The following is a 23,050-nucleotide window of genomic DNA, read 5'->3' on the forward strand; positions in this document are numbered from 1 at the left end:
GCTGAGGCAGAAGAATCACTTGAACCTGGGAGGCCCAGGTTGCAGTGAGTCGAGATCGCACCACTGCACTCCAGTTGGGCGACAGAGCAAGACTCCGTCTCAAAAAAAAAAAAGTAAAGGAATAAACAATGGCTACTCCATAGGCAGAGCAGCAGTATGGGTTACTGTTGGCTATTTTATGGTGATTTCTTGATTGTATGCTAAATAAGGGGTGAATTATTCATGAGTTTTGCAGGAAAGGAGTGGGCAATTCCCAGAACCAAGGGATCCTCTCCCTTTCAGACCATATAGGGTAATGTCAGGAAGTTACATTTGTAAACTGTCATGGCACTGGTAGGAGGGTCTTTTAGCCTCCTAATGCATTATAGTTAGTGCATAATGAGCTGTGTGAGGACGACCAGAAGTCACTCTCGTCACCACCTTGGTTTTGGTGGGATTTGGCAGACTTCTTTATGCAATCTGTTTTATCAGCAAGGTCATTATTATCTGTGTCTTGCGCTGACCTCCTATCTCATCCCGTGACTTACAATGCCTTAACCTCCTGGGAAGGCAGCACAGTAGGTCTCAGCCTCATTTTAGCCAGCCCGTGTTCAAGATGGAGTTGCTCTGGTTCAAATGCCTCTGACATAACGATTGTTATTTGTTGATAAGTGGCATGGAGAGGGAATTTTGATTATTGAGTTCTCAATACAATGAGACTTTATTGGTTTTAGAATGTCTTTAGTAATCTACAAATAACTATTCTTTGGATAAACCTCATAAGCTATGATACTGCCTGTGGTAAACATTTGTTCTGTTTTTTAGTGGCAGAATAATAAACTCAGATATTAACTGGTAAGTATTTTGTTTTGCACACATATACACATACATGCACATATAATTCACTATGAAAATTACATTATTCTGAGCTTACTGCATTTGGGGGTGGAGGTGGCCATCGACACAGCCAAATTCAGGTCATCAAGAGTCAAATTCTTGGCTCTGAGTGTCTGAGGAGGCTTTTGAATGTTATGAGAGAGGAAACAATAGTCTTGAGAAACAAAGCTACTGAATTGCAAAGCAGGGTTTTTTTGAGAGAGAATGATTTTAATGTTCAAAATGCAAGGTCTAGATGGGTATTAGACTCAAAATCCTGAAGGACTCAGGCTTAAAGTCTGTGCTTTAATTAACAGATTGGAAAGAAAATAGATGAATCAAGTCCCCCGGGTTTATGAGAAGGTGGCCCAGGCTGGGATAGGGGCCAGGGTGGGAGCCGGGAGTGGGATGCAGGAGGGGCGGGGTGTGTGCCACATCCCCTCTGTCGCCATCCCTGAGATCAACTAAACACAGTGATCTGAGAGTAGAGGACACAGCTGGGGGAGGTGTTGGGCCCAGTGACCTTGCGGCAGGGGAGGAAGAGATGATCTTGGTGCTGTCTATTCTCAAGTACAGAGTATGAATAGGAAATTTTGGTTGTGGCAAGACCAGCAGATCTGAGATGACTGCCATTCAAATGATAGCTGTCACTCACAGTTCCCAAGAGGAGGGGACACGTCTCACCCCACAGGATGCACCAGGGTTGCTCAGGAGACACAGAGAGAGGAATATGCAAGGAAGACACTTTATTGTGGTTTCCATGGGCAGGAATAAGTGAGGCTTAGTATTGACTTGCTTGAATAGTTCTGAGCATAGGGGCTGCCTCTAGTTGTCTGGTGCCTGGCTTTGGGGTGATTGGGCAGGTGGATACTGACCTCTAGGGTGTGAGAGCCTGATAAGGAAAGTAGTTGTAGGTATGGACTCTGAATTGATTGGTTTGTATTTGAAAAGTGCTCCTAAGTGGTGGGAAGTGGTGGTGAGGGTTAGGGAATGAGGGAGGCAAGGCAAGGCAAGGTGACCTTAGACACCTCAGACGTCCTGTCCAGAACCAGGAGTGCCCAGCATGTGCTTACCAGGCAGATGTTAAAGCATGAATTTTACAGAAGGTAGAAGATTACCACATGAGCAAGGTTACAAATAGAAATTTCAAAATGTTACAAATACAATTCTACCAATGAAACTATGTTAAGTTTCATTTACTGCCTTAATGAGGGGACCAGTGGAAAACAAAGTCAGTTTGAAGAAGATTATGAGACACCAATGTCTATATTCTCAGTGAAGTTTTCAAAAACGGTCAAATAAGACCAATCAAAGTCATAATCTTTGTGGTTGACTGGTCTAAAGCATTTGCATCACCCTTTGACTAAGATCATTGTTAGTCTTTAATGTTGCAAATGTTTAAAATGTCTGAATTATCATCAAGAATATATATATATATATATTTGTAGTTATTGATATGTATCAATATGTAGTTATTGTAGTTATTGATATGGTTTGGCTCTGTGACCCCACCCAAATCTCATCTCAAATTATAATCCCCATAATCCCCACATGTTGAGGGCAGGACCTGGTGGGAGGTGATTGGATCATGGCGGTGATTTCCCCGATGCTGTTCTTGTGACAGCGAGTTCTCACAAGATCTGATGATTTTATGAGTGTTGACAATTCCTCCTACATACTCTCTCTCACCTGCCACCCTGTAAGATGTGCCTGCTTCCCCTTCCACCATGCTTGTAAGTTTCCTGCGGCCTCCCCAGCCATGTGGAACTGTGAGTCAATTAAACCTCTTTTCTTTGTAAATTACCCAGTGTCAAGCAGTTCTTTATAGCCATGTGAGAACGGACTAATATGGTTATTAATGATATATCATATACAGCCTCTTCCTCAGAACTCTTCCTCTGGTCACAGTTTGTTGGACCAGGAATAAATGCTTGTTTCAAGACAACAGGCAATCAGAATCTTTCCCTGACAATTTGGAGCCACAAAGGAGAGAAGAAAATATAAGAAAGGATACAGAAAAAAGCAGAATGTGAGAGAGGGAGCGATCCAAAGGCACTCCAGTCCCTGATTCTGGTCGTTCCTGAGATAGTTCTTATCTTTTGGTTCCAACTGACCTCTCTTACCTTTAAAATAAATTATGCTATTTGCTTACGTTAGTATGGGTTGGATTGCAATGAAAGCAGTTCATAATTACTTGAACACTGTTGGTGAACAAGGCTATTCGGAAGTCTGGAATGGGATTAGTCCAAGGCACTGACAGGTCAAGTGTAAAAGCTTCCATCTGAGTGCAGTCAAGCTTTGGGTTTGGTGAATCCCGTCACTAAATCCATGGGTTTTGCTCTGGCCAAGATTGAGGGTGCTCTCATGCCTTTCTGAACCTGTTGCGAGATCTTTTCACTGGTGACCTTTTCTCACTGGTAAACTTTTTGCTTCCTCTACGTGAATTCACCCTCAGTGGCAGAGAATGCTAATTGCATACCCAATACCTACTGTCTCTTCTTTTCTTACCAACTAAACCCCAGTTTTGTTCAAAGAAGCCAATGTGCTCAGGTAGCAATACTACATCCCTCCGGTCTGCCTGTGATCATGAGTCACAGTCCCAGCATATATGTTGTAAACAGAATTTACTAGATGTGACATTACCAGAAACAGATGACTTCTACCCTTTGCCTATGGCTTCTTCCTGTCCAGAACTCAGGTGTGATGGCTGGAGCTCCAACAGTCATCTTGCAAGCATGAGGAGGTAGGGAGGTGGCAGCTGGATCATCTTGCAGGAGATTGGAGCAGTGTTCTGCCTCAGCCTTCTTTTTTAAAAAAACTTCTGTTATATTTTTCTAAACTTTTTGTCATGGAGAACTTTGAACATACATAAAGCATGCAATAATACCATGATATACTTATGTAACCATGCCACAGAAATAGGTGGCCCCATCCAGCTTTGAGAAGAGTTTCATACAAGGATGACTTACACAGTTGCGGCAGAGTCTAGGAACATCGCATGGGTTGGTGCATCTCTGGGACTAATAGAGGGGGAAGCTTCAAATCTGTAGACCCGAAGAGCAGGGGTGGGAGCGGTTCCCATACCTGGAGAGAGAAGGCTGTGTGGAGAGTGCGCTTTGATAGGAGCTGCAGCCTTGTGTGGAGGGGTGCAGCCTCTCCAGTCCCAGCCCCCGCAGGGAGGAACACCCACTCTCCTCCTTCTTCTGCTTGGCTGCTGGTACCCCCATTCCTAGAAGCCACTGGGTGAGCAAGCGGCTCATCCATCCTTACCAGTGAGTCCCTGGCGCCGAATGCAGGACAGGGAAGGTGGGACAGGCGTCCGCAGGGGCCACAGGCACATTGAGGGACAGAGAAGGTGGCGTGTACTCAGGAGGCTGAGGCAGGAGAATCACTTGAACCCAGGAGGCAGAGGTTTCAGTGAGCCAAGATCGCACCACTGCCCTCCAGCCTGGGCAACAAGAGCAAAACTCTGTCTCAAAAAAAAAAAAAAAAAAAGAGGTCACCACAACTTAGAAGTTTAAAACAACAGAGGTTGTCACTCTGGAGGCTGGAATCTGAAATCAGGGGTGGCCAGGGCTGTGCTCCCTTCAGAGGCTCTAGGGGAGGCTCCCTCCTGCCTCCTCCAGCTCCTGGTGACTCCACATTCTTTGGCCTGAGGCTGCATTGCTCCCATCTCTGCCTCTGTGTTCACGTGGCCTCCTCCCTGTGTCTCTCTGTCTTCTCCTCTTCACTCTCTTGTCAGGATCCTCATTCTCAGCTTTAGGGCCAAATCCAGGGTGACCTCATCTCAAGATCCTCACCTTGGCTGGGTGCAGTGGCTCATGCCTATAATCCCAGCACTATGGGAGGCTGAGGCGGGTTGATCAATTGAGGCCAGGAGTTCGAGACCAGCCTGGTCAACATGGGGTAACCCTGTCTCTACTAAAAATACAAAAATTAGTCCGGCGTGGTGGTGGGTGCCTGTAATCCTAGCTACTCTAGAGATTGAGGCATGATAATTGCTTAAACCCAGGAGGTGGAGGTTGCAGTGAGCTGAGATCGTACCATTGCACTCCAGCCTGGGTGACAGAGTGAGACTCTGTCTCAAAGAAAAAAAAAATTCTTGCCTTAATTATATTTGCAAAGATACGTGCTCCAGATAAGATCTCATGCTTTGGTTTTGGGTAGACATATCTTTGGAGGGCCACGATTCAACCCACTACACCAGCGCAGATACGTTTTAGCCAAGTTAAGACCATCCATTTATGTGCCAACCCAGGACCTCCATGTTTCCAGAATAAAATGTGCATGTCACCCTCCAGAGCTTCTCAATGCACCTGGGCCCCCTGCACAAACAAGCTGTCCACTATGTGGATTGCTTAGGCAGTTAGCCACTGCTATAGCAGGGGTGGGGGCGAGAGGGTGGGGAGTGGGGACATTTTACACCAAATCCTGATGGAATCAGTCAGAGCATTTGTTCTCTGCCCTGTGGAATTAGAAGGCAGGTTGGTGGAAGAAAGGAAGACATCAAAGTGCTGGCTAAAGATGCAAGCACCTCAAAATCACCAAGCTCTCACGCGCTGCTAGCGGGATTGTCATTGGTAGCTTGGCACAAGCTTTCTTTAGAACTACTTGGTTTTATATATATATATACACACACACACATATTTATTATATAGAATAGGTAAACATGCATATATGTTTATTGAAATGATGCATATATATGCATAAACCAGAGCTTGTGGTGGTACACACATGTGTATTTGGGTGATAAGGTTATGGGTAATTTTTATTTTCTTACGCATTTTCTCTGTAGTTTTCAGGTTTTCCAAAGTGAGCATTTTTTGGTAGGTTAAAAAATGATATTTTAAAAAGAATTAAGGGAACGAAGCAGAAAACATAATTACTAAGTTCTGACTCATCCCTCAGTGACTGTGACTCCGGTTCCTACCAGGTCCAAATGCCAATAGGAGAGACGAATGTGTCGTTTGTGGAGTGAACTAGCTGAGGGAATGGCGTAAAATGAAAGACACCTTTCCCTCTTCTTCCCCGGTGTCTCACTGGAGGTATTTCATCCTAAAAAGTCATGAAATCTTGATCCAAAGCTCAAATCGTGTTTTGTGTAGGTATTTCCCGGGCTTCTGGCTTAAGGCTGTGTTTTGGTCTTCTAGTCAGTACTTAGTGAAATGGCAGAGAGAAAGAGTTGGACATAAAGGTTGGGCACACCTCAAATACAGTGCTCCGGGATTAAATGTTGAAATGTTCGTTTCATACACAGACCGGCACGTGACTTTAATCTGTGAGGGTTTTAAGAGAGAGATCAGGAGTCACCTCCCACTCAAATATGGCACGGTGTTTAACAGATCAATACAGCCATTGCAGTTCTTAACTCAGTCGAAATTAGCTGTTTGGCGACTGTCAGTGTATCACCCGTGCCAAGCTTTTTGAAGACCCTACCGGGTGAAATCCTGACATTCGGTGGCGAGTGTACTTGGCAGATTAATTGCAGCGATTTGGGATGCCACCTTTAATTCAGAGTCGACCCGAGTGATCTAAAGACGTGATGGCCAGCCTGAGAGTCCCAAATTAGCCAAATGTGAATTACTTCCGAGCTCTCAGCTAAACTTGCCTTTCCTTGTTTAACAACCTCAGTTACTGAAATTTGAAAATCTCTCAAGAGAAGACTTTATTTTTTGCCGATGGAAGGTGGTGATGCTGAACTACGTGGGAAAAAGAAAACAGCTCTCTTTCCCTATGAGCAATTTATAACTCAAGTCAATTCAAAACATGTAATTAATAGCCCATTCTAATTGGAAGCGAAAGCATAATCCATCTTTGGATGCTCCTGTTCTTCCGCTGCTGGCTGGATCTTCACTGCTGAGCAACGAAGCTCACCGGCAAGGCTGCAGTCAGAGGAGGTCTTCTCGGTTCATCTTTTTCGTCTCTAACATTTCTGTGGAAAAATAAAGAAACAGTTTGTCACAAGCGATGGAGGCTTCCATGTGGAAATCAACTATTTAATGCCTCAGTGGGAACTGAGAATTTTTCATTAAGTTGTCCGGTGTAATTTCATCCTTCCAGGAAGCTTCCCTCTTTCTCCTGTTCTTTCAGGTCAGACGCAAAGTCAGGAGAAAGTCAACAGCTCTATCTGGCGTCCTGCTGAGTGGCCGGGCAGCTTTCTCAGAGGGAACGCCTGGCGTTCATCGTGTCCTGCTTTGGTCTTGGTCGACTTGTCGGCATTTTCATGACTTGTTCTTCTTTCCCAGGGAGGTGGGTTATTATCCCCAGGCCCATTCCACCTCTCCAGTGCCCATCCGTTCTGGTCTCATGCACGTTTGCCTCAGAGAGGTTCGCTCCTCCACTCATTTGTTTATTCAACAGCTTTTGAGCACCTATTATGCATCAAATGCACTCCTACACATCAAGGAATCTGACCTCAAGAAACACAGGCTCCCTGTCCTTATGGGGGCCTGTGTTTTAACAGGTAGAGTTGAACTATGAACCAGTAAGCCAGTACATTTGAAAAAAGGGAATTGCAGGTAATGATAGGTTTTATTTATTTATGTTGGGACAGCGTCTTGCTCTGTCACTCAGGCTGGAGTGCCGTGGTGACCACGGCTGACTGCAGCCTCAAACTCCTGGGCTCAAACGATCCTCCCACCCCAGCTTCTCAAGTAGCTGGGGACCACAGGCACACGCCACCACACCCAGCTAATTTGTTCCTGTCTCGCTGTGTTATCCAGGTGGGCCTAGAACTCCTGGGCTCAAGTGATCCTTCTGCTTTGGCCTCCCAAAGTGCTGGGATTATAGATGTGAGCCACTGCACCCGGCCAGGTTGTAAAGAAGATAAAACAGGGCTGGCCGGGCGCGGTGGCTCAAGCCTGCAATCCCAGCACTTTGAGAGGCCGAGGCAGGCGGATCACGAGGTCAGGAGATCGAGACTCATCCTGGTTAACACGGTGAAACCCCGTCTCTACTAAAAATTCAAAAAATTAGCCGGGCGTGGTGGCGGGCTCCTGTAGTCCCAGCTACTCGGGAGGCTGAGGCAGGAGAATAGCGTGAACCCGGGAGGCGGAGCTTGCAGTGAGCCAAGATCGTGCCACTGCACTCCAGCCTGGGCGACAGAGTGAGACTCCGTCTCAATAATTAATTAATTAATTAATTAACTAATTAAAAATCGAACAACACAAAACAGGGGCTACAGAGTGACTGGGGCTTGTATGAGTTGGGTGAGACTTGGTCTCAGGTGATGGGAGCAGGTGCTTGTGAGGAGGGGCATTGTATTGAGGTGGAATTGTGATGAGGTCGTACTTTCACGGCTGAGGTGAAGCTGTCCAGACACAGGGAAGAGGACGTGCAGAAACCCCAGGTAGGAAGGACTTGGACTGTTGGAGGAACAGGAGAAGAAGGGCTCCCCTGTGGCTGGAGCTCAGGAGTGAGCGGTGTGGAGGCAGGACACGTGCTCAGGGTTTATGGGTCTGAGATCATGGGGGTCTGGCTGGCAGTGGCCAGTTGGTGTTTTTTAACTCAACTCTCAAAGGACGCCATAGGAGCCGTCTAGGTAGGGGAGTGGCATGGTGAGATGTTGCTGCTCTGTGGGGAGTGGGCTATAGGAAAGTGAGAGCAGCTGGGTCTCAAGTCAAGCAGCAAACGAAAGTGACCAGCTGCTCTCTATTCAGTGAACATTTATTAAATCCGACAACACACATTTATGACAACATGGTGCACTAAGTAGGTTCTTTTTTAAACTTTGAGACGGAATCTCACTCTGTTGCCAGGCTGGAGTGTAGTGGCGCGATCTCTGCTTGTTGCAACCTCCGCCTCCCAGGTTCAAGAGATTCCCCTGCCTCAGCCTCCCAAGTGGCTGGGACTACAGGCCTACCATCACGCCTGGCTAATTTTTTTTTTTTTTTTTCGTATTTTAGTAGAGACGGGGTTTTACCATGTTGGCCAGGATCGTCTTGATCTCCTGCCTTTGTGATCCACCCGCCTTGGCCTCCCAAAGTGCTGGGATTAGAGGCGTGAGCCACCGGCCTGGTCAGTAGTTTCTTAACAAAACACGGTGGGACTTAGGAACGATAATAGCAATAGTTTACACTTACAGTAACATCTCAGGGGTACGTTAGCAGCGGGGATGCAGAGAGACGTGGGCAGGAAGAGGTGTATTTTGGGTGTGGAATTGGTGCATCCTGCTGTTCAATTAGGTGTGGAGGATGCAGGCAAGTGAGCCATGGGTGCTGCTGTAGTTTTGGCTGGAGCAGCTGGGGGTGCCGTTCATGAAGTGGGCAAGTCTGGGGAGAAGTGGCTTGGAGCAGGTAGCTGAGAGAGGAGGGACTTGGAGGGGGTGGCTAAGACAAGAGTGGCTTGGAGGGGGTAGCTGATAGAAGAGTAGCTTGGAGGTGGTAGCTGAGAGAGAAGCAGTTTGGAGGGGGTGGCTAAGAAAAGAGTGGCTTGGAGGGGTAGCTGAGAGAGAAACAGCTTGGCGGGGGTAGCTGAGGGAGGAGTAGCTTGGGGTAGCTGAGGGAGGAATAGCTTGGAGGGGGTAGCTGAGAGAGAAGCAGTTTGGAGGGGTAGCTGAGAGAGAAGCAGTTTGGAGGGGTAGCTGAGAGAGAAGCAGTTTGGAGGGGTAGCTGAGAGAGAAGCAGTTTGGAGGGGTAGCTGAGAGAGGAGCAGCTTGGAGGGGTAGCTGAGAGAGGAGCGGCTTGGAGGGGGTAGCTGAGACTGCTGTTGCCTCGCTGGTGTTCCCTTGTCCTCAGCCTCAGAGCCCAGCCTTTCTCAGGGGTGGCAACTTGCTGAGATCAAAGAGTCTGCACCTTCTGGATTTCCTGGTAGCTGGGTGTAGGCATGTGACTAAGTCCTGGCCAATCAGATAAAAGTGGCATCTTCAGAAGGAACTTCCAGGAAGGACCTTTAAAGGTTCTGGTTCAGCCCAGAGGGGCCACCTCTTGCCTCTCCTTCCGGCTTCCTGGAATGACTGTATGCTGGTTGGAGCTTCAGGGGCCACTTTGTGACCTTGGGGTAGAAAAAGCCTCGTTCCCCGATTACTTCATGGGGCCTCTGTGTCAGGCCTGAGCTGTCCATTTTCAATGCCTTTTATGTGGGAGAATAAGGCCCGTTATGTTTATGCAGCTGTTCTTTTGTGATTTCCGTGCTGTGCCACTGAGTCTACTCTTGGGGGGAGAAATGAACAGTAGAACAAAAACCGAGAACCCGTGTTGTTAGAATGAGTTACAGGTGCCTTTTAGATCCCCATCCAGAGGTGTGGAATAGGTAATTACATACACGAGCTTAGGGCTAATTCATTGATTAGTTATTAACCCTGTTGCCACACGATAAGAAACAAGTCTCTTTTTCATGTCCTACAAATTACTTTCCTCATGAGCTTGCAAAGTCAAATAACAAGGACTGTCCTTCAAGAAATGTTCCAGATGAAATGTATTTGTACCATAATGACCATTACAAATCAACTGGTCACCCTGTTTGCATAGGTACAATGTCTGGGCAATTTCCATTCCACCCTTCCACACAGCACTGACCACTGAGCATCTGAACCCAGGTGGGGGTGAGGAGAAAAGGGCCAGAGGGCAACACAGGGGGACACTATGGTGGGCTCTTCCTGGATCTGAGCAACTGCATGTTTCTCCATAGAGAAGGATGGGCATCAATGAGATGCGTGAGGTGTTTTTATTGTTTTTAATTTAAACTTATTTATTTTTTAATGTTTCTAGGTCTGCAAGGGCTTTAGGGAGATGGCAAGCAATGTGATGTCTAGCCTTTTACATGAAAAAATCTTTTACTTGTGTTACCCCTCTAGATAAAGGCCATCTGGAGTTTAAGCTTAATTCAATCATGTTTTAGTAGGCATCCAACAGAGTCTGAACTATTTTCAGAGATCTTTCATACCATAGAAAGGCCCAATTTATTACTGGGATCCAGGGGAAATAAAATAGAAAGCAATAACTAAGATAAGTGGTCCATCAAAAGTTACACGTGCTAACAGGCCCACACAACACACACTAGCGCACAGATCTCTAAGACTTGCACGGAGAAACGCTGTACCCAGGTTTGCAGAAGCGGTTGTTTCTTTTCTTCTCTCCTTGAATTTAATTAGAAACGGAAATATGTAATACTAACACCAAGAACTACGTCTTTCTTCTCAAACTGGTTTGCAGATCCCTAGAAATCAGGACATATTTTTTATATGTGTTGGAAACTGGAAACATATTTCATGCATTAATTCGCTAAATCCTTCTATCAACGCTATGAGGCATGAGCTTGTATTACGCCCATTGTGTAGGTAAGGAAACTGAGATACAAGGGATTCAAATGACTGGTGTGAGAGCTGGGAATTCACACCCGCAGGCTGGTCCCAGAGACCCTGAGGGCAGCCCCTGTGCTGGGCTCTTTCTTGACAGGACTGGGGAGGCTGAGAACTGATGAGGGTACGCTGCCCCATTTCCATCTGTATTAGTATCTTACTGCTGCAGTGACAAATCACCACAAATCTGGTGACTCTAAACAGCATGCATTTATTATCAGACTGTTCTAAGGTCAGAAGTCCTACCATCAAGGTGCTGGCAGAGCTCCCTTCCTGCTGAAGGCTCTTGGGGAGAATCAGTTTCTTGCCTCTGGCAGCTCCTAAGTAAAGGCTGCCCAATTCCCTGCCTCATGACCACTGATGTGGCTTGGATCCATGTCCCTGCCCAAATCTCATGTAGAGTGGTTATACCTGATGTGTGTGTGTGGAGGTGGGGCCCGGTGGGAGGTGACTGGGTCGTGGGGTGGATCCTCTATGAATGGTTTAGCACCATCGCCCTTGGTGCTGTCCTGGTGACAGTGAGTTCTCGTGAGATCTGGTGATTTGAAAGTGTGCAGCGCCACCTGCCTTCCTCCTGCTCCAGCCATGGGAAGTGCCTGCTCTCCCTTTCCCTTCCACCATGATTGAAAGCTCCCCGAGGCCTCCGCAGAAGCGGAGCAAAAGCCACTCTGCTTCCTGTACAGCCTGTGGAAGCATGAGCCAACGACACCTCTCTTCTTCATACATTACCCAGTCTCAGGTATGTCTTCATAGCCCTGCGAGAATGGACTCATATAGCCCCTTCTTCCGTCTTTACTGCCAGCCGGACAGCGTCTTCAGGTCTCTCTGACCTCTGCGTGTCCTTGCATCTCCTGTTGTTCTGGGACTCTGTCTCCCTAATATAAACATTTTGATTCTTGGGATGATCCCAGATGATCTCCTCACCTAATCACCCGATGTGGTTTGGATCTGTGTCTCCACCCAAATCTCCTACCCCGTTGTTCTCCCCAGGGTTGGAGGCGGGGCCTTGTGGCAGGGGATTGGATCATGGGGACAGAGTTCTCATCAATGGTTTAGCTCCATTCTCTCCGTGCTGTTCTCAGGAGAGTGTGTGAGTTCCTATGCGGTCCGGCTGAGTGTGTGGCACCTCCACCCGCCTTTGACCCTGCTCCTGCCATGTAAGATACCTGCTTTCACTTCACCTTCTGCCATGAATGAAAGCTCCCTGAGGCCTCCCCAGGAGCAGAGGCTACCAGGCTTCCTGTGCAGCCTGCAGAACTGAGCGCCATTTAAACCTCTTTTCTTTGTAAATTACCCACCCTCAGTTATTTCTTTATAGCAGTGCAAGAACAGACTAATACGTCACCCCTACAAAATCCATTTGGCCATGTCAGTAACACCTCGACAGGTTCTGGGGATTAAGATATGGACATCTCTGGGGTGTCATTTTATATTTACCACATAATCTAAAGAATGTGTGTGTGGAGGGGGAGAAGAACGTGGAACTAACCTTACTAATCTGCCTTCCTGGCTTTTGCAAATCTGTTTACTGCAGGTCCAGAATGTGAATGTCTCACTTAGAAAGTCAAGCAGCGGCCACATGTAGTGACTCATGCCTGTAATATCAGTACTTTGGGAGGCCAAGGTGGGTGGATCACTTGAGGCCAGGAGTTCGAGTCCAGCCTGGCCAATATGGCGAAACCCTGTCTCTACTAAAAATACAAAAAATTACCCGGGCATGGTGATGTGTGCCTGTAATCCCAGCTACTTGAGTGGCTGAGGCATGAGAATCTCTTGAACCCCAGAGAGCTGGGTACCACTGCACTCCAACCTGGGTGATACAGCATAGCATGAGTCTGACGGAAGAAGGGAGGAAGGGTAAGGAAGGAAGGAAGGAAGGAAGGAAGGAGGAAGGGAGGAAGAAGGAAGGAAGGAAGAAGGAAGGAGGGAGGGAGGAGGAGGAGAGAGGAGGGAGGAGGGAGGGGAGGGAGAGAGAGGAAGGGAAGAAAAGAAGAAAAGAAGAGAAAAGAGAAAGAGAAAAGAAAGAAAGAAAGAGAAAGAAAAGAAAGAGAAAGAAAGAAAAGAAAGAAAGAAAAGAAAGAGAAAGAAAGAAAAGAATAAGAAGGAAGGAAGGAAGGAAGGAAGGAAGGAAGGAAGGAAAGTCAAGCAGCAAACGAAAGTGACAGGCTCCTTTCAACTCAGGGAGCATTTATTAAATCCCACAACACACATTTATCACAACATCATGCAGTAAGTAGGTTCTTACTAAAACATGGTGGGACTTAGAAATAAGAGGAATAGTTGACACTTGCATTGTCCTCCCTTTGTTCTAAGCACTGTTCTGCATATGTTAGCATGTTAGATTCACACAACTCCACACATTCTAGGAGGAAGGTGGGAAAAGCCTTCTCAGAGGGTGATGGTCTTCGTATAGTGCTGAATTTCTGCCTCAGCTAAGGCTATTTATTCAATTTTTTCCTACTACCTTTAAGGTATACAATCCATAGAATTAACTCCTGATAGGGCTCGACTTCTATCTTCAGCTTCCTTTGATGACTATTTCAATGGGAATAGGAGCAAACAATAAAATTGGACCTGAATAGTTTGAATTTATCAGATGTCAATGAATAATTTCACTTACTAGCACTTGTGAAAGTTTAATTGTTCCTTTCTAGCCTTTGGCTTTCATTAAAGCAATCAACAAAGTCCTAGGTGCAGAGCCTGGGCAAAGGAGGGGGTAAGGCCACAAAATTAGTGCAGTGGCAAGGAAGTGGGGTTATTTTTGCAGCCTTATCACCTCCCCTGCCTGGGCTCCACGCCTAGGACTTCGTTGTCTATTTCTTCATGCCTGAGTTGAAAACACAGCCTGGTCCCTTGACTTGCTTTTGTTAACAGCATGCAGTAGACCCAGTGTCTTGTGTGCTATTCTAGACCAGCCAGCCCCCAGCTGACCAGGCATCTGACCACAGATGTGTGAGTGAGTCCAGTCACAACCAGCCGAGCATGACTTAAATCAGCAGAGCTGTAGACTCATGAGCAATAGTTATAGTAATTAATAAACCATCATAATAAATTACAATCAATAAACCATCATAATAAGCAAACTGTTTTCACTGTAAGTCACTAAGATTTAATGTGTTAGTTTTGTGATGCAATAACAGATAAAGAGAGGGTATCCTTGGGCGAGTTCCTCAAGCTGGGTCTAAATGAATCACAGAGGGCTGGCAATTTGTGTCAACACAACATTAGCTAGTTCTAATTCAGAGATCATAAGAAGATCTACAGTTATTACAAGTCAACTGAGTCCATATTTTAAAATTGAGACACTTTATAAAGAAATCCTAAGTTTGAGCTCTTTCCACAAAAAGATGAAATATCTGTTGATGCTAAGGGTGTGTTTTCCAAAGACAGCCGTGTGTGGAGCTATTGCCTGCCCCATCTGCCCTCACCTCCTCGATCCTCACTCTGATTGTCAGGTGTGGTGTTGACAATGCAATATGGAATGTCAGGATTCTAACTCCTGGCTGATTTCATCCACTTACGGTTGTGCATTCTGAACTGCCTTGTACTGAGTTCTGCTTCTGCCATTTTCTTTTTTTTCTTTTTTTTTTTTTTGAGACGGAGTCTTGCTCTGTCGCCCAGGCTGGAGTGCAGTGGCCAGATCTCAGCTCACTGCAAGCTCCGCCCCCCGGGTTTACGCCATTCTCCTGCCTCAGCCTCCGGAGTAGCTGGGACTACAGGCGCCCGCCACCTCGCCCGGCTCGTTTTTTGTATTTTTTAGTAGAGACGGGGTTTCACCATGTTAGCCAGGATGGTCTTGATCTCCTGACCTCGTGATCCGCCCGTCTCGGCCTCCCAAAGTGCTGGGATTACAGGTTTGAGCCACCGTGCCCGTCCAACTTCTGCCATTTTCTAGGTGTAATATCAGGTATATTGCTCACTCTCTTTGTGCCTCAGTTTCCTCACCTGTAATATATGGGATATGAAGGTAACCTGCTTTAGAGGTGTGTTGTGAGGATCAAATCCATTGTGATGTGGAAAGTCATTTGGCCGGTGAATTAGTCTGTTCTCACACTGCTATAAAGAATACCACCTGAGACCGGGTAATTTATAAAGAAAAGAGGTGGAATTGGCGCCCAGTTCTGCATGACTGGGGAGGCCTCAGGAAACTTACAATCATGGTAGAAGGGGAAGGGGAAGCAAGGCAGTCTACATGGGGGCAGGAGAGAGACAGAGCATGAAGGAAGCCACACACTTTTAAACCATCTCATCTCCTGAGAACTCACTATCATGAGAACAGCATGGGGGAAACCATCCCCAAGATCCAATCACCTCCCGTCAGGTCCCTCCTTGGCATATGGGGATTACAATTCGAGATGAGATTTGGGTGGGGACACAGAGGCAAACCCTATCAGCCAGTGCCTGACATCTTGAAAGATCTCTCTCAATGTTGGCTATACTTATGATAATAATTGTTTTTTCATGTTACCAGCAGGGCCTGGTAGGTACTGGAGTTTTCAACTCCTCTCATTTCCTCTTTTTCTGCTTTATTTCTCATTCTGTTCCTGCGTTGTGAACCTACCCCAGTAAAAGAAAGGACAGCAGTTTGGAAAATAGATTTGGGATATTTAGGATTTTAATATATAGATTTTCACTTCTCCGTTGAGGTCCCCCATAGAGCCCTAGCAGGAACTATCCCTGAGGCCATGTTGCTTTTAAGAAAAACCCATGCTACTATCTGCTGTGTATCCCTTGACCCACATGTCCTTGTTTCCCCAGTCCCGCACCTGTGGTAATGACTGCTTCATTCTTTATGTCTGCATATTTGAGCTCTTTAGAAAATACTCCACATGTAAGTGAGATGATGCCGGATTTGTCTTTCTGTGTTTGGATCTCACTTAGCATGATGTCCACCAGGTTCATTCATGTTGTGGCACATGGCAGGATCTCCTTTTTTTTCCTGAGATGGAGTCTCGCTCTGTCACCCAGGCTGGAGTGTAGTGGCACGATCTCAGCTCACTGCAACCTCCGCCTCCTGGGTTCAAGTGATTCTCTTGCCTCAGCCTCCTGAGTATCTGGGACTACACGCATGCACCACCACACCTGGCTAATTTTTGTATTTTTAGTGGAGACGGGGTTTTACCTTGTTGGCCAGGATGGTCTCGATCTTTTGACCTCATGATCTGCCTGCCTCAGCCTCCCAAAGTGCTGGGATTACAGGTGTGAACCACCACGCCTGGCCGCTTTTTTAAAGGCTGAATACTATTCCATTCTCTCTCCCTACAGAACCATATTGTCTTTATCCATTCACCCACTCATGGGCATTCAGGTTGTTTGGTGTCTTGGTTATTGTGACTGTGTTACTAATGCTGCAGTGTGGGTCAAAGGATACAAATGAGCAGATATGCAGAATAAACAGGTCTAGAGGTCTCAGGTGCATTATGAGGACGAACGTTAACAAAATTGTATTGGGGTTTTGTTAAGTATGTAGATTTTAGCTGCTCTTGTCACAAAAAAGGAACCATGTGAGATGACAGTTATGTCCATCTGCTTCACCGCACTAATTGTTTTCTTTTCTTTTCTATTTCTTTTTTCTTTTGCAGTAACCATTTTTACTATCTGTATGTACCCCAAAACATCACATTGTAAACCTCAAATATATGAAACAAAATTTGCCAATTAAAAAAAAGCCCATCTGTGTATCTGCTTTCAAGGGGAACTTGGCAGAAAATATCAAAATCAAAGATGTGATAGCCTGTGACTTGGCATCTCTCTTCCTATAGGCTGCCCTAGAGCAGCCTCCCTGTGTCAGGCATTACATGGATGGTCACAGCAGCATTGTACATATATGATTACTTTAAAACATCAATTTACTATAAAAAAATTACCACTTATCAAAATTGACATGTTATCTCTGTATAGTTCCATGAAATTTACACAGGTATAGATTGGTGCAACTGGCACCACCATCAGGGCACTGGAAATTTCCTCACATTAACCCTTTGTAGTAACATACTCCTTCCCCCACCCCTTACCTCTGGCCCTTGTCATCTGTTCTACATCACTATAGGTTTTTTCTTTTCTTTTTGAGGATATCACAGAAATGGAATCATATGGTACATAACCTTTGGAGATTGTCTATTATTATTTTTCACAGTGCGAAACGTGAACTAACTGAAAAGTACACCAATAAGTGAATAGTTACATAAAACAGTCTATAAACATCCTGTGAAGTGCCATATGCCAGTTAAAATAGCATAAAATAGGATGAGTACCAGCCAGAAGGACCAGGAGCAGGATTGGGTATCATTTATTCTTTATTTTTGAGGATCTTTCTTTTCCCTCTGGAGACATCTGAGCTCACAATCTGGGACAATATGGTGGAATCCTTTTTTTGTTTTTTTTCTTTTCAGATTTTGGCTTGTTGTGGTAGCTGAAGGAGCTCAGAAAGGAAGAGTTTTGGAAATTTAAGAGTTTTGTCTCAGACAAGAACCTTTGACATCTAAACTCAAGCCAATCACCTGGCCTGAGCTAAAGAAGCCTTCCAAAGAAGATGTAGCAAAGCTGTTGGACAAACATTATGCAGGAGAACAGGCATGGAAGGTGACACTGAACCTATTTCCACAGATCAGTAGCAAAGATCTCTGGACGAAGGCCCAGGAAGAGATGAGAAATAAGCTAAACCCATATAGAAAGGACATGAAAGAAAACTTTCAACTTGTATGGGAAAGGGAAACCTGTGTTCATGTCCTTGAGCATTTCTACAAAGAAACCATGAAAAATGAGTCCAAGTATTGAATGATGCATATACTGCTGAAGCTAGACTACTCACTGTGGTCCTGGAAGGCTCTGATGGAACTGGAAAAACAACCCTTTTAAGAAAAGTGATGGGCTGGGTGCAGTGGCTCACGCCTGTAATCCCAGCACTTTGGGAGGCCGAGGCAGGCGGATCACCTGAAGTCAGGAGATCAAGACCAGCCTGGCCAACATGGTGAAACCCCGTCTCTACTAAAAATACAAAAATTAGCTGGGCGTGCTGGTGCATGCCTGTAATCCCAACTACTTGGGAGGCTGAGGCAGGAGAATCACTTGAACCTGGGAGGCAGAGGTTGCAGTGAGCTGAGATTGCACCATTGCCCTGCAGCCTGGACGACAGAACAGGCTGAGACTGAGAAGACTCAGTCTCAAAAAAAAAAGAAAAAAGAAAAAAAAAAGTGGTGTTGGACTGGGCAGAGGGAAACTTATGTTATGGAAGGATAGATTCACATTTGTTTTTTTCCTTAATGTCTGTGAAATGAACGGTATCACAGAGACCAGCTTACTGGAGCTCCTCTCTAGGGACTGGGACTGGCCTGAGTCTCCAGAGAAGATTAAAGACGTTTTTTTCCCAGCCAGAGCAAATTCTGTTCATCATGGATGGCTTTGAGCAACTGAAGTTTGACTTGGAACTTAAAGCTGACTTGTATGATGACTGGAGGCAGCAGCAGCCAACACAAATTATCCTGAGCAGTTTGTTGCAAAAAAAGATGATTCCAGAATCCTCTCTGCTTATTGCGTTAGGAAAAGTGGATATGCAAAAAAACTATTTTATGTTGTAGCATCCAAAACTCATAAAGCTCCCAGGATTCACTGAACTTGAAAGGAAGCTGTATTTCTCCTACTTCTTCAGTGAGAAGAATAAAGTCTTGAAAGCCTTTAATTTTGTGAGAGATACTGGACCGCTCTTTATCTTGTGCCACAATCCCTTTATATGCTGGTTGGTCTGTACTTGTATGAAATGGTGCCTAGAAAGGGGAGAAGACCTTGAAATAAACTCCCAAAACACCACCTCTTTATATACATCATTTTAAACAAATGTATTTAAAGCAGGAAGTCAGAATTTTCCACCTAAGGTGAACAGAGCCCAACTAAAAAGCCTGTGTGCTTTGGCTGCAGAGGGAATTTGGACACATACACTTGTATTTTGCCATGGGATCTCTGGAGGAATGGGTTAGCTGAGTCTGAGGGCTTAATGTGGGTGGGTATGAAACTTCTCCAAAGGGGCTTAATGTGGGCAGGTATGAAACTTTTCCAAAGGAGAGGTAACTGTTTTACCTTCATCCATGTATGTATCCAAGAATTTTGTGCTGCCATGTTTTTTCCCTCAAACGACCCAAAGATGATCCTAACCCAACCATTGGAAGCATAACCCAGCTTGTAAGAGCAAGGGTGGCTCAGCCTCAAACTCACTTGACCCAGGTGGGGGTATTCGTGTTTGGAAATTCAACAGAAGAAATCATCAGGTTGCTGGAGACATCCTTCGGTTTTTCATTGTCAAAAGACCTAAAGCAAGAAATAACCCAGTGCCTTAAAAGTTTAAGTCAATGTGAAGCTGATAGGGAAGCGATAGGTTTCCAGGAATCATTCCGTGGTTTATTTGCAACTCAGGAAAAAGAATTTATAACACAAGTGATACATTTCTTTGAAGAAATTTTCATTTATATTGGTAACATCGAACATTTGGTAGTATCTTCATTCTGCCTGAAGCATTGTCAGAATTTAACTATACTTTGCATGTGTGTAGAGAATATTTTCCAGATTTCTCAGGATGCGTCTCAGATCACAATAAGAAGCTCGTCTACTGGCGGGAGCTTTGCTTAATGTTCATTACCAAGAAGAACTTCCAGACGTTAGACATGGAAAACAGTAGGCTTGGTGATGCCTCCCTGGCAATTCTTGGCAAAGTGCTGGCTCAGCCTGCTTGTAAGCTCCAAAAACTCACATTTACGTGTATGCCTAACTTTGGAAATGATTCAGAATTATTTAAGACAGTTCTTCATGACCCTCATATGAAATTTCTGAGCCTGTATGGCACTAGCCTCTCCCATACTGATGTCAGGCACCTATGTGAGACATTGAAGCATGCAATATGCAAGAGAGAAGAGCTGATACTGGCATCTCCCATGAAGGTTGTGAAGACATCGCCTCTGTCCTGGCCTGCAACAGCAAGCTGACACATCTCTCCTTGGTAGAAAAATCCCGCAAAGGACGAAAGAATGATGTTGCTGTGCCCTGGCGACGCTGATGTTGATGTGCTGCTGTCTCACCTGTGTCTCCTCCTCCTCCTTTTCTGTGGTAAATCCCTATCCCTCCTTGATCTGGGATCAAATTTCCTGGAAGATAATGGAGCGGCACCTCTGTGTGAAGCGCTGAAGCACACAGACTGCAACACACAGGAGTTGTGGTTGATGGGCTGTTTCCTTACTTCTGTTTCCCTAAGGACATTGCTGCTGTTCTTATTTGCAATGAAACACTGAAGACCCTGAAACTTGGGCATGATGAAATAGGAGGTGCTGGTGTCAAACAGTTATGTGACGCCATCCTCACTTTAGAGTGTCTTGCAATGCAAACATGGCCGATCACCCATGCCTGCTGTGAAGACCTCACTGCGGCACTCACTGCCTGCAAAACATGGAGGAGCCTGAACCTCAACTGCGTTACCTTGGACCCTGATGTGGTGGCAGTGCTGTGTGAGGCTTTGAGCCACCCGGAGTGTGCCCCCTGCGGATGCTTAGTGTCACTGTAGCTAAAAGGAAACTTAACCATCTTCCCTACTTCCGAAGATTTAAGGCTGCACAAATCTGCCTTTGATGAAGAAACTCAGAAGAGGCTGATGTCTGCAGAAGAAAAAATTCCCCACCTGACCAATTCACATGAACCTTGGACTGATGAGGAATGCAAGATCAGGGGTGTGCTCCTCTGATGGAGAGCACCTTGAAGTAATCTTCTCACAAAGGCTTTCCTTGGTCACAGTGGGCACTTCTCCTCCTTGGCACCTCTGTCTTGTAATTGCACGTCATGGCAGCAGGTCTGTGATTTCAGGGCTACTCCCTGACGGTGTTCTACCAATATGATTTCAGAGAGTGATTGAGTGTGTATGTGCTGATTGTCTTTGCCTCAGTTCTATATGCTCTTATCTTTAGAAATCCCATCCTACCTTGCAATATTTGGAAGAACAAGTACGTTAAATGAGTGCTAAACACACTGGAAAGCTCGGCTTTATTTTTTTAATGGGTGTCTTGGTGTGTAAGGGCATGCCTTTGCAGGCACCACAATTCTCTGATACTTCTGACATAGAAGTGACGATAGAATCAATGTATCTATAGTTTGTATTGCTAGCACCCAAACTTTCTGTTTCTAGTTTGTCCAGATACAGATTTGATCAGTTTTCTTGTCCAATTAAAAAAAGCACTTCCAAATCTCTACTTATCCTTTCATGTATGACACTCCAATAGTTTATTTTCTAAGAATTCAGTATTACTCAAATGTATCTACACTGTTTTTGTATATTTTAAAAGACAATATTAAACACCTCACTGCCATAATTTTTTTTAAACAAACCAAATAGCATAAAGTAGACCTATATGTACTAACATAGAATTCCATGACATACTCTTGTATAAAAAGTCTCTAGCAGTGGCCAGGTGCCATGGATCGCACCTGTAATCCTAATACTTTGGTAGGCTGAGGTGGGCCGATAGCGTGATCCTTGAAGTTCAAGACCATCCTTGAAGTTCAAGACCAGCCTGGACAATATACAGAGACACTGCCTCTACAAAAATACAAAAATTAGCCAGGCGTGGTGGCACTTGCCTGTAACCCCAGCTACTCAGGAGGCTGAGGTGGGAGGATCACCTGAGCCTGGGAGGTCAAGGTTACAGTAAGCCAAGATCCTGCCACTGTACTCCAGGCTTGGTGATAGAGAAAGACCCTGTCTCAAAAAAAAAAAAAAAAAAAAATAAACATATATATTCAGTATGTTATCATTTATGTTAACTCCTTCTTTATGTAGTCCCCATATAAATTTATAGGGAAAGGAAAGCACCAAGTAGTTAGAAATGGTTACCTGATAAGGCTCAAGCATTCTTTGTTCATCCCTAAACCTCATTCCTGAAATCCCCCAATCCTCAGACCCGCTCCCAGCCCTGAGACTGTGTTATCAATGTTGTCCTAGTGATACAGAATGGCTGGGCTCCCAGCTAAGCTCCACCCTCAAGCTGGAACCTCTACCCTAAGTGAAAGCAGCTGACCCTTATACAGAAGGGCTGGTCTCCCAGCTAAACTCCACCCTCAAGCTGGAACCTCTACCATAAGTAAAAACAGCTGACCCTTATACAGAAGGGCTGGGCTCCCAGCTAAACTCCACCCTCAAGCTGGAACCTCTACTATAAGTAAAAACAGCTGATCCTTATACAGAAGGGCTGGGCTCCCAGCTAAACTCCACCCTCAAGCTGGACCCTCTACCCTAAGTGAAAGCAGCTGACCCCATTCCAAATGACTGCCTTTTTGGCCCACCCTGCCCCCTGTCCTGTGCCCACAAAAGCCTAGACCAGCAGGCAGGAAAAAAAGAAGGGAGCAACACAAGCTGCTGATGGGCCAGGATGGAAGCGGCTGAGTGGGGAGCTGAGAAACAGCAACTGAGCCAGGGAGAATTTCAGATGGTGCAGCTTTGGAGGGGAGCCCAGCCAGAGACGGCTGGGCTTCAGGGAAAGATCACCTTCTTCCTGCACCATCTCCTTTCCAGCTCCCCTTCCACTGAGAGCCACTTCCACTGTTCAATAAAGCCTTCCACATTCATCATCTTTCAAACAGTTCATGTGATTTGGTTCTTCCTGAACACCCAGCAAAACTGTGTCAAAAGGGCAGGTGAGGAGTCTGTCACCCTCACTCTTCACTGAGCTGTTAATACTTAGCTGTCCGCAGACTGCAGGCTGAGTGAAATGAACCACTCCGGAAGGGTCAAGGTCAAGGGAAAAATCCCGTCTCAATAGAGTCTTCAACCTGCTCCCCAAGAGTCACTGATCCTGGAGTACACTCCATTGGGAAGTTCCCCCCCATACTGAATAGGGCTGACCTGGGTCACCAATAGGGTATTATAAA

At 45.6% G+C, this 23,050-nt stretch overlaps 2 pseudogenes; both read left to right on the forward strand.

Annotated features, from left to right (window-relative positions):
* The first annotated feature begins 9,064 nt into the window (after window positions 1–9,064).
* On the forward strand, window positions 9,065–18,729 carry LOC108526698 (NACHT, LRR and PYD domains-containing protein 9 pseudogene; annotated as a pseudogene).
* Window positions 18,327–21,581, forward strand: LOC108526702 (NACHT, LRR and PYD domains-containing protein 9 pseudogene; annotated as a pseudogene).
* Window positions 21,582–23,050: the final 1,469 nt, after the last annotated feature.

The sequence above is a fragment of the Rhinopithecus bieti genome, unplaced genomic scaffold (genome assembly GCF_001698545.2).
Source record: "Rhinopithecus bieti isolate Rb0 unplaced genomic scaffold, ASM169854v2 scaffold_3615, whole genome shotgun sequence".
Lineage (NCBI taxonomy): Eukaryota > Metazoa > Chordata > Mammalia > Primates > Cercopithecidae > Rhinopithecus > Rhinopithecus bieti.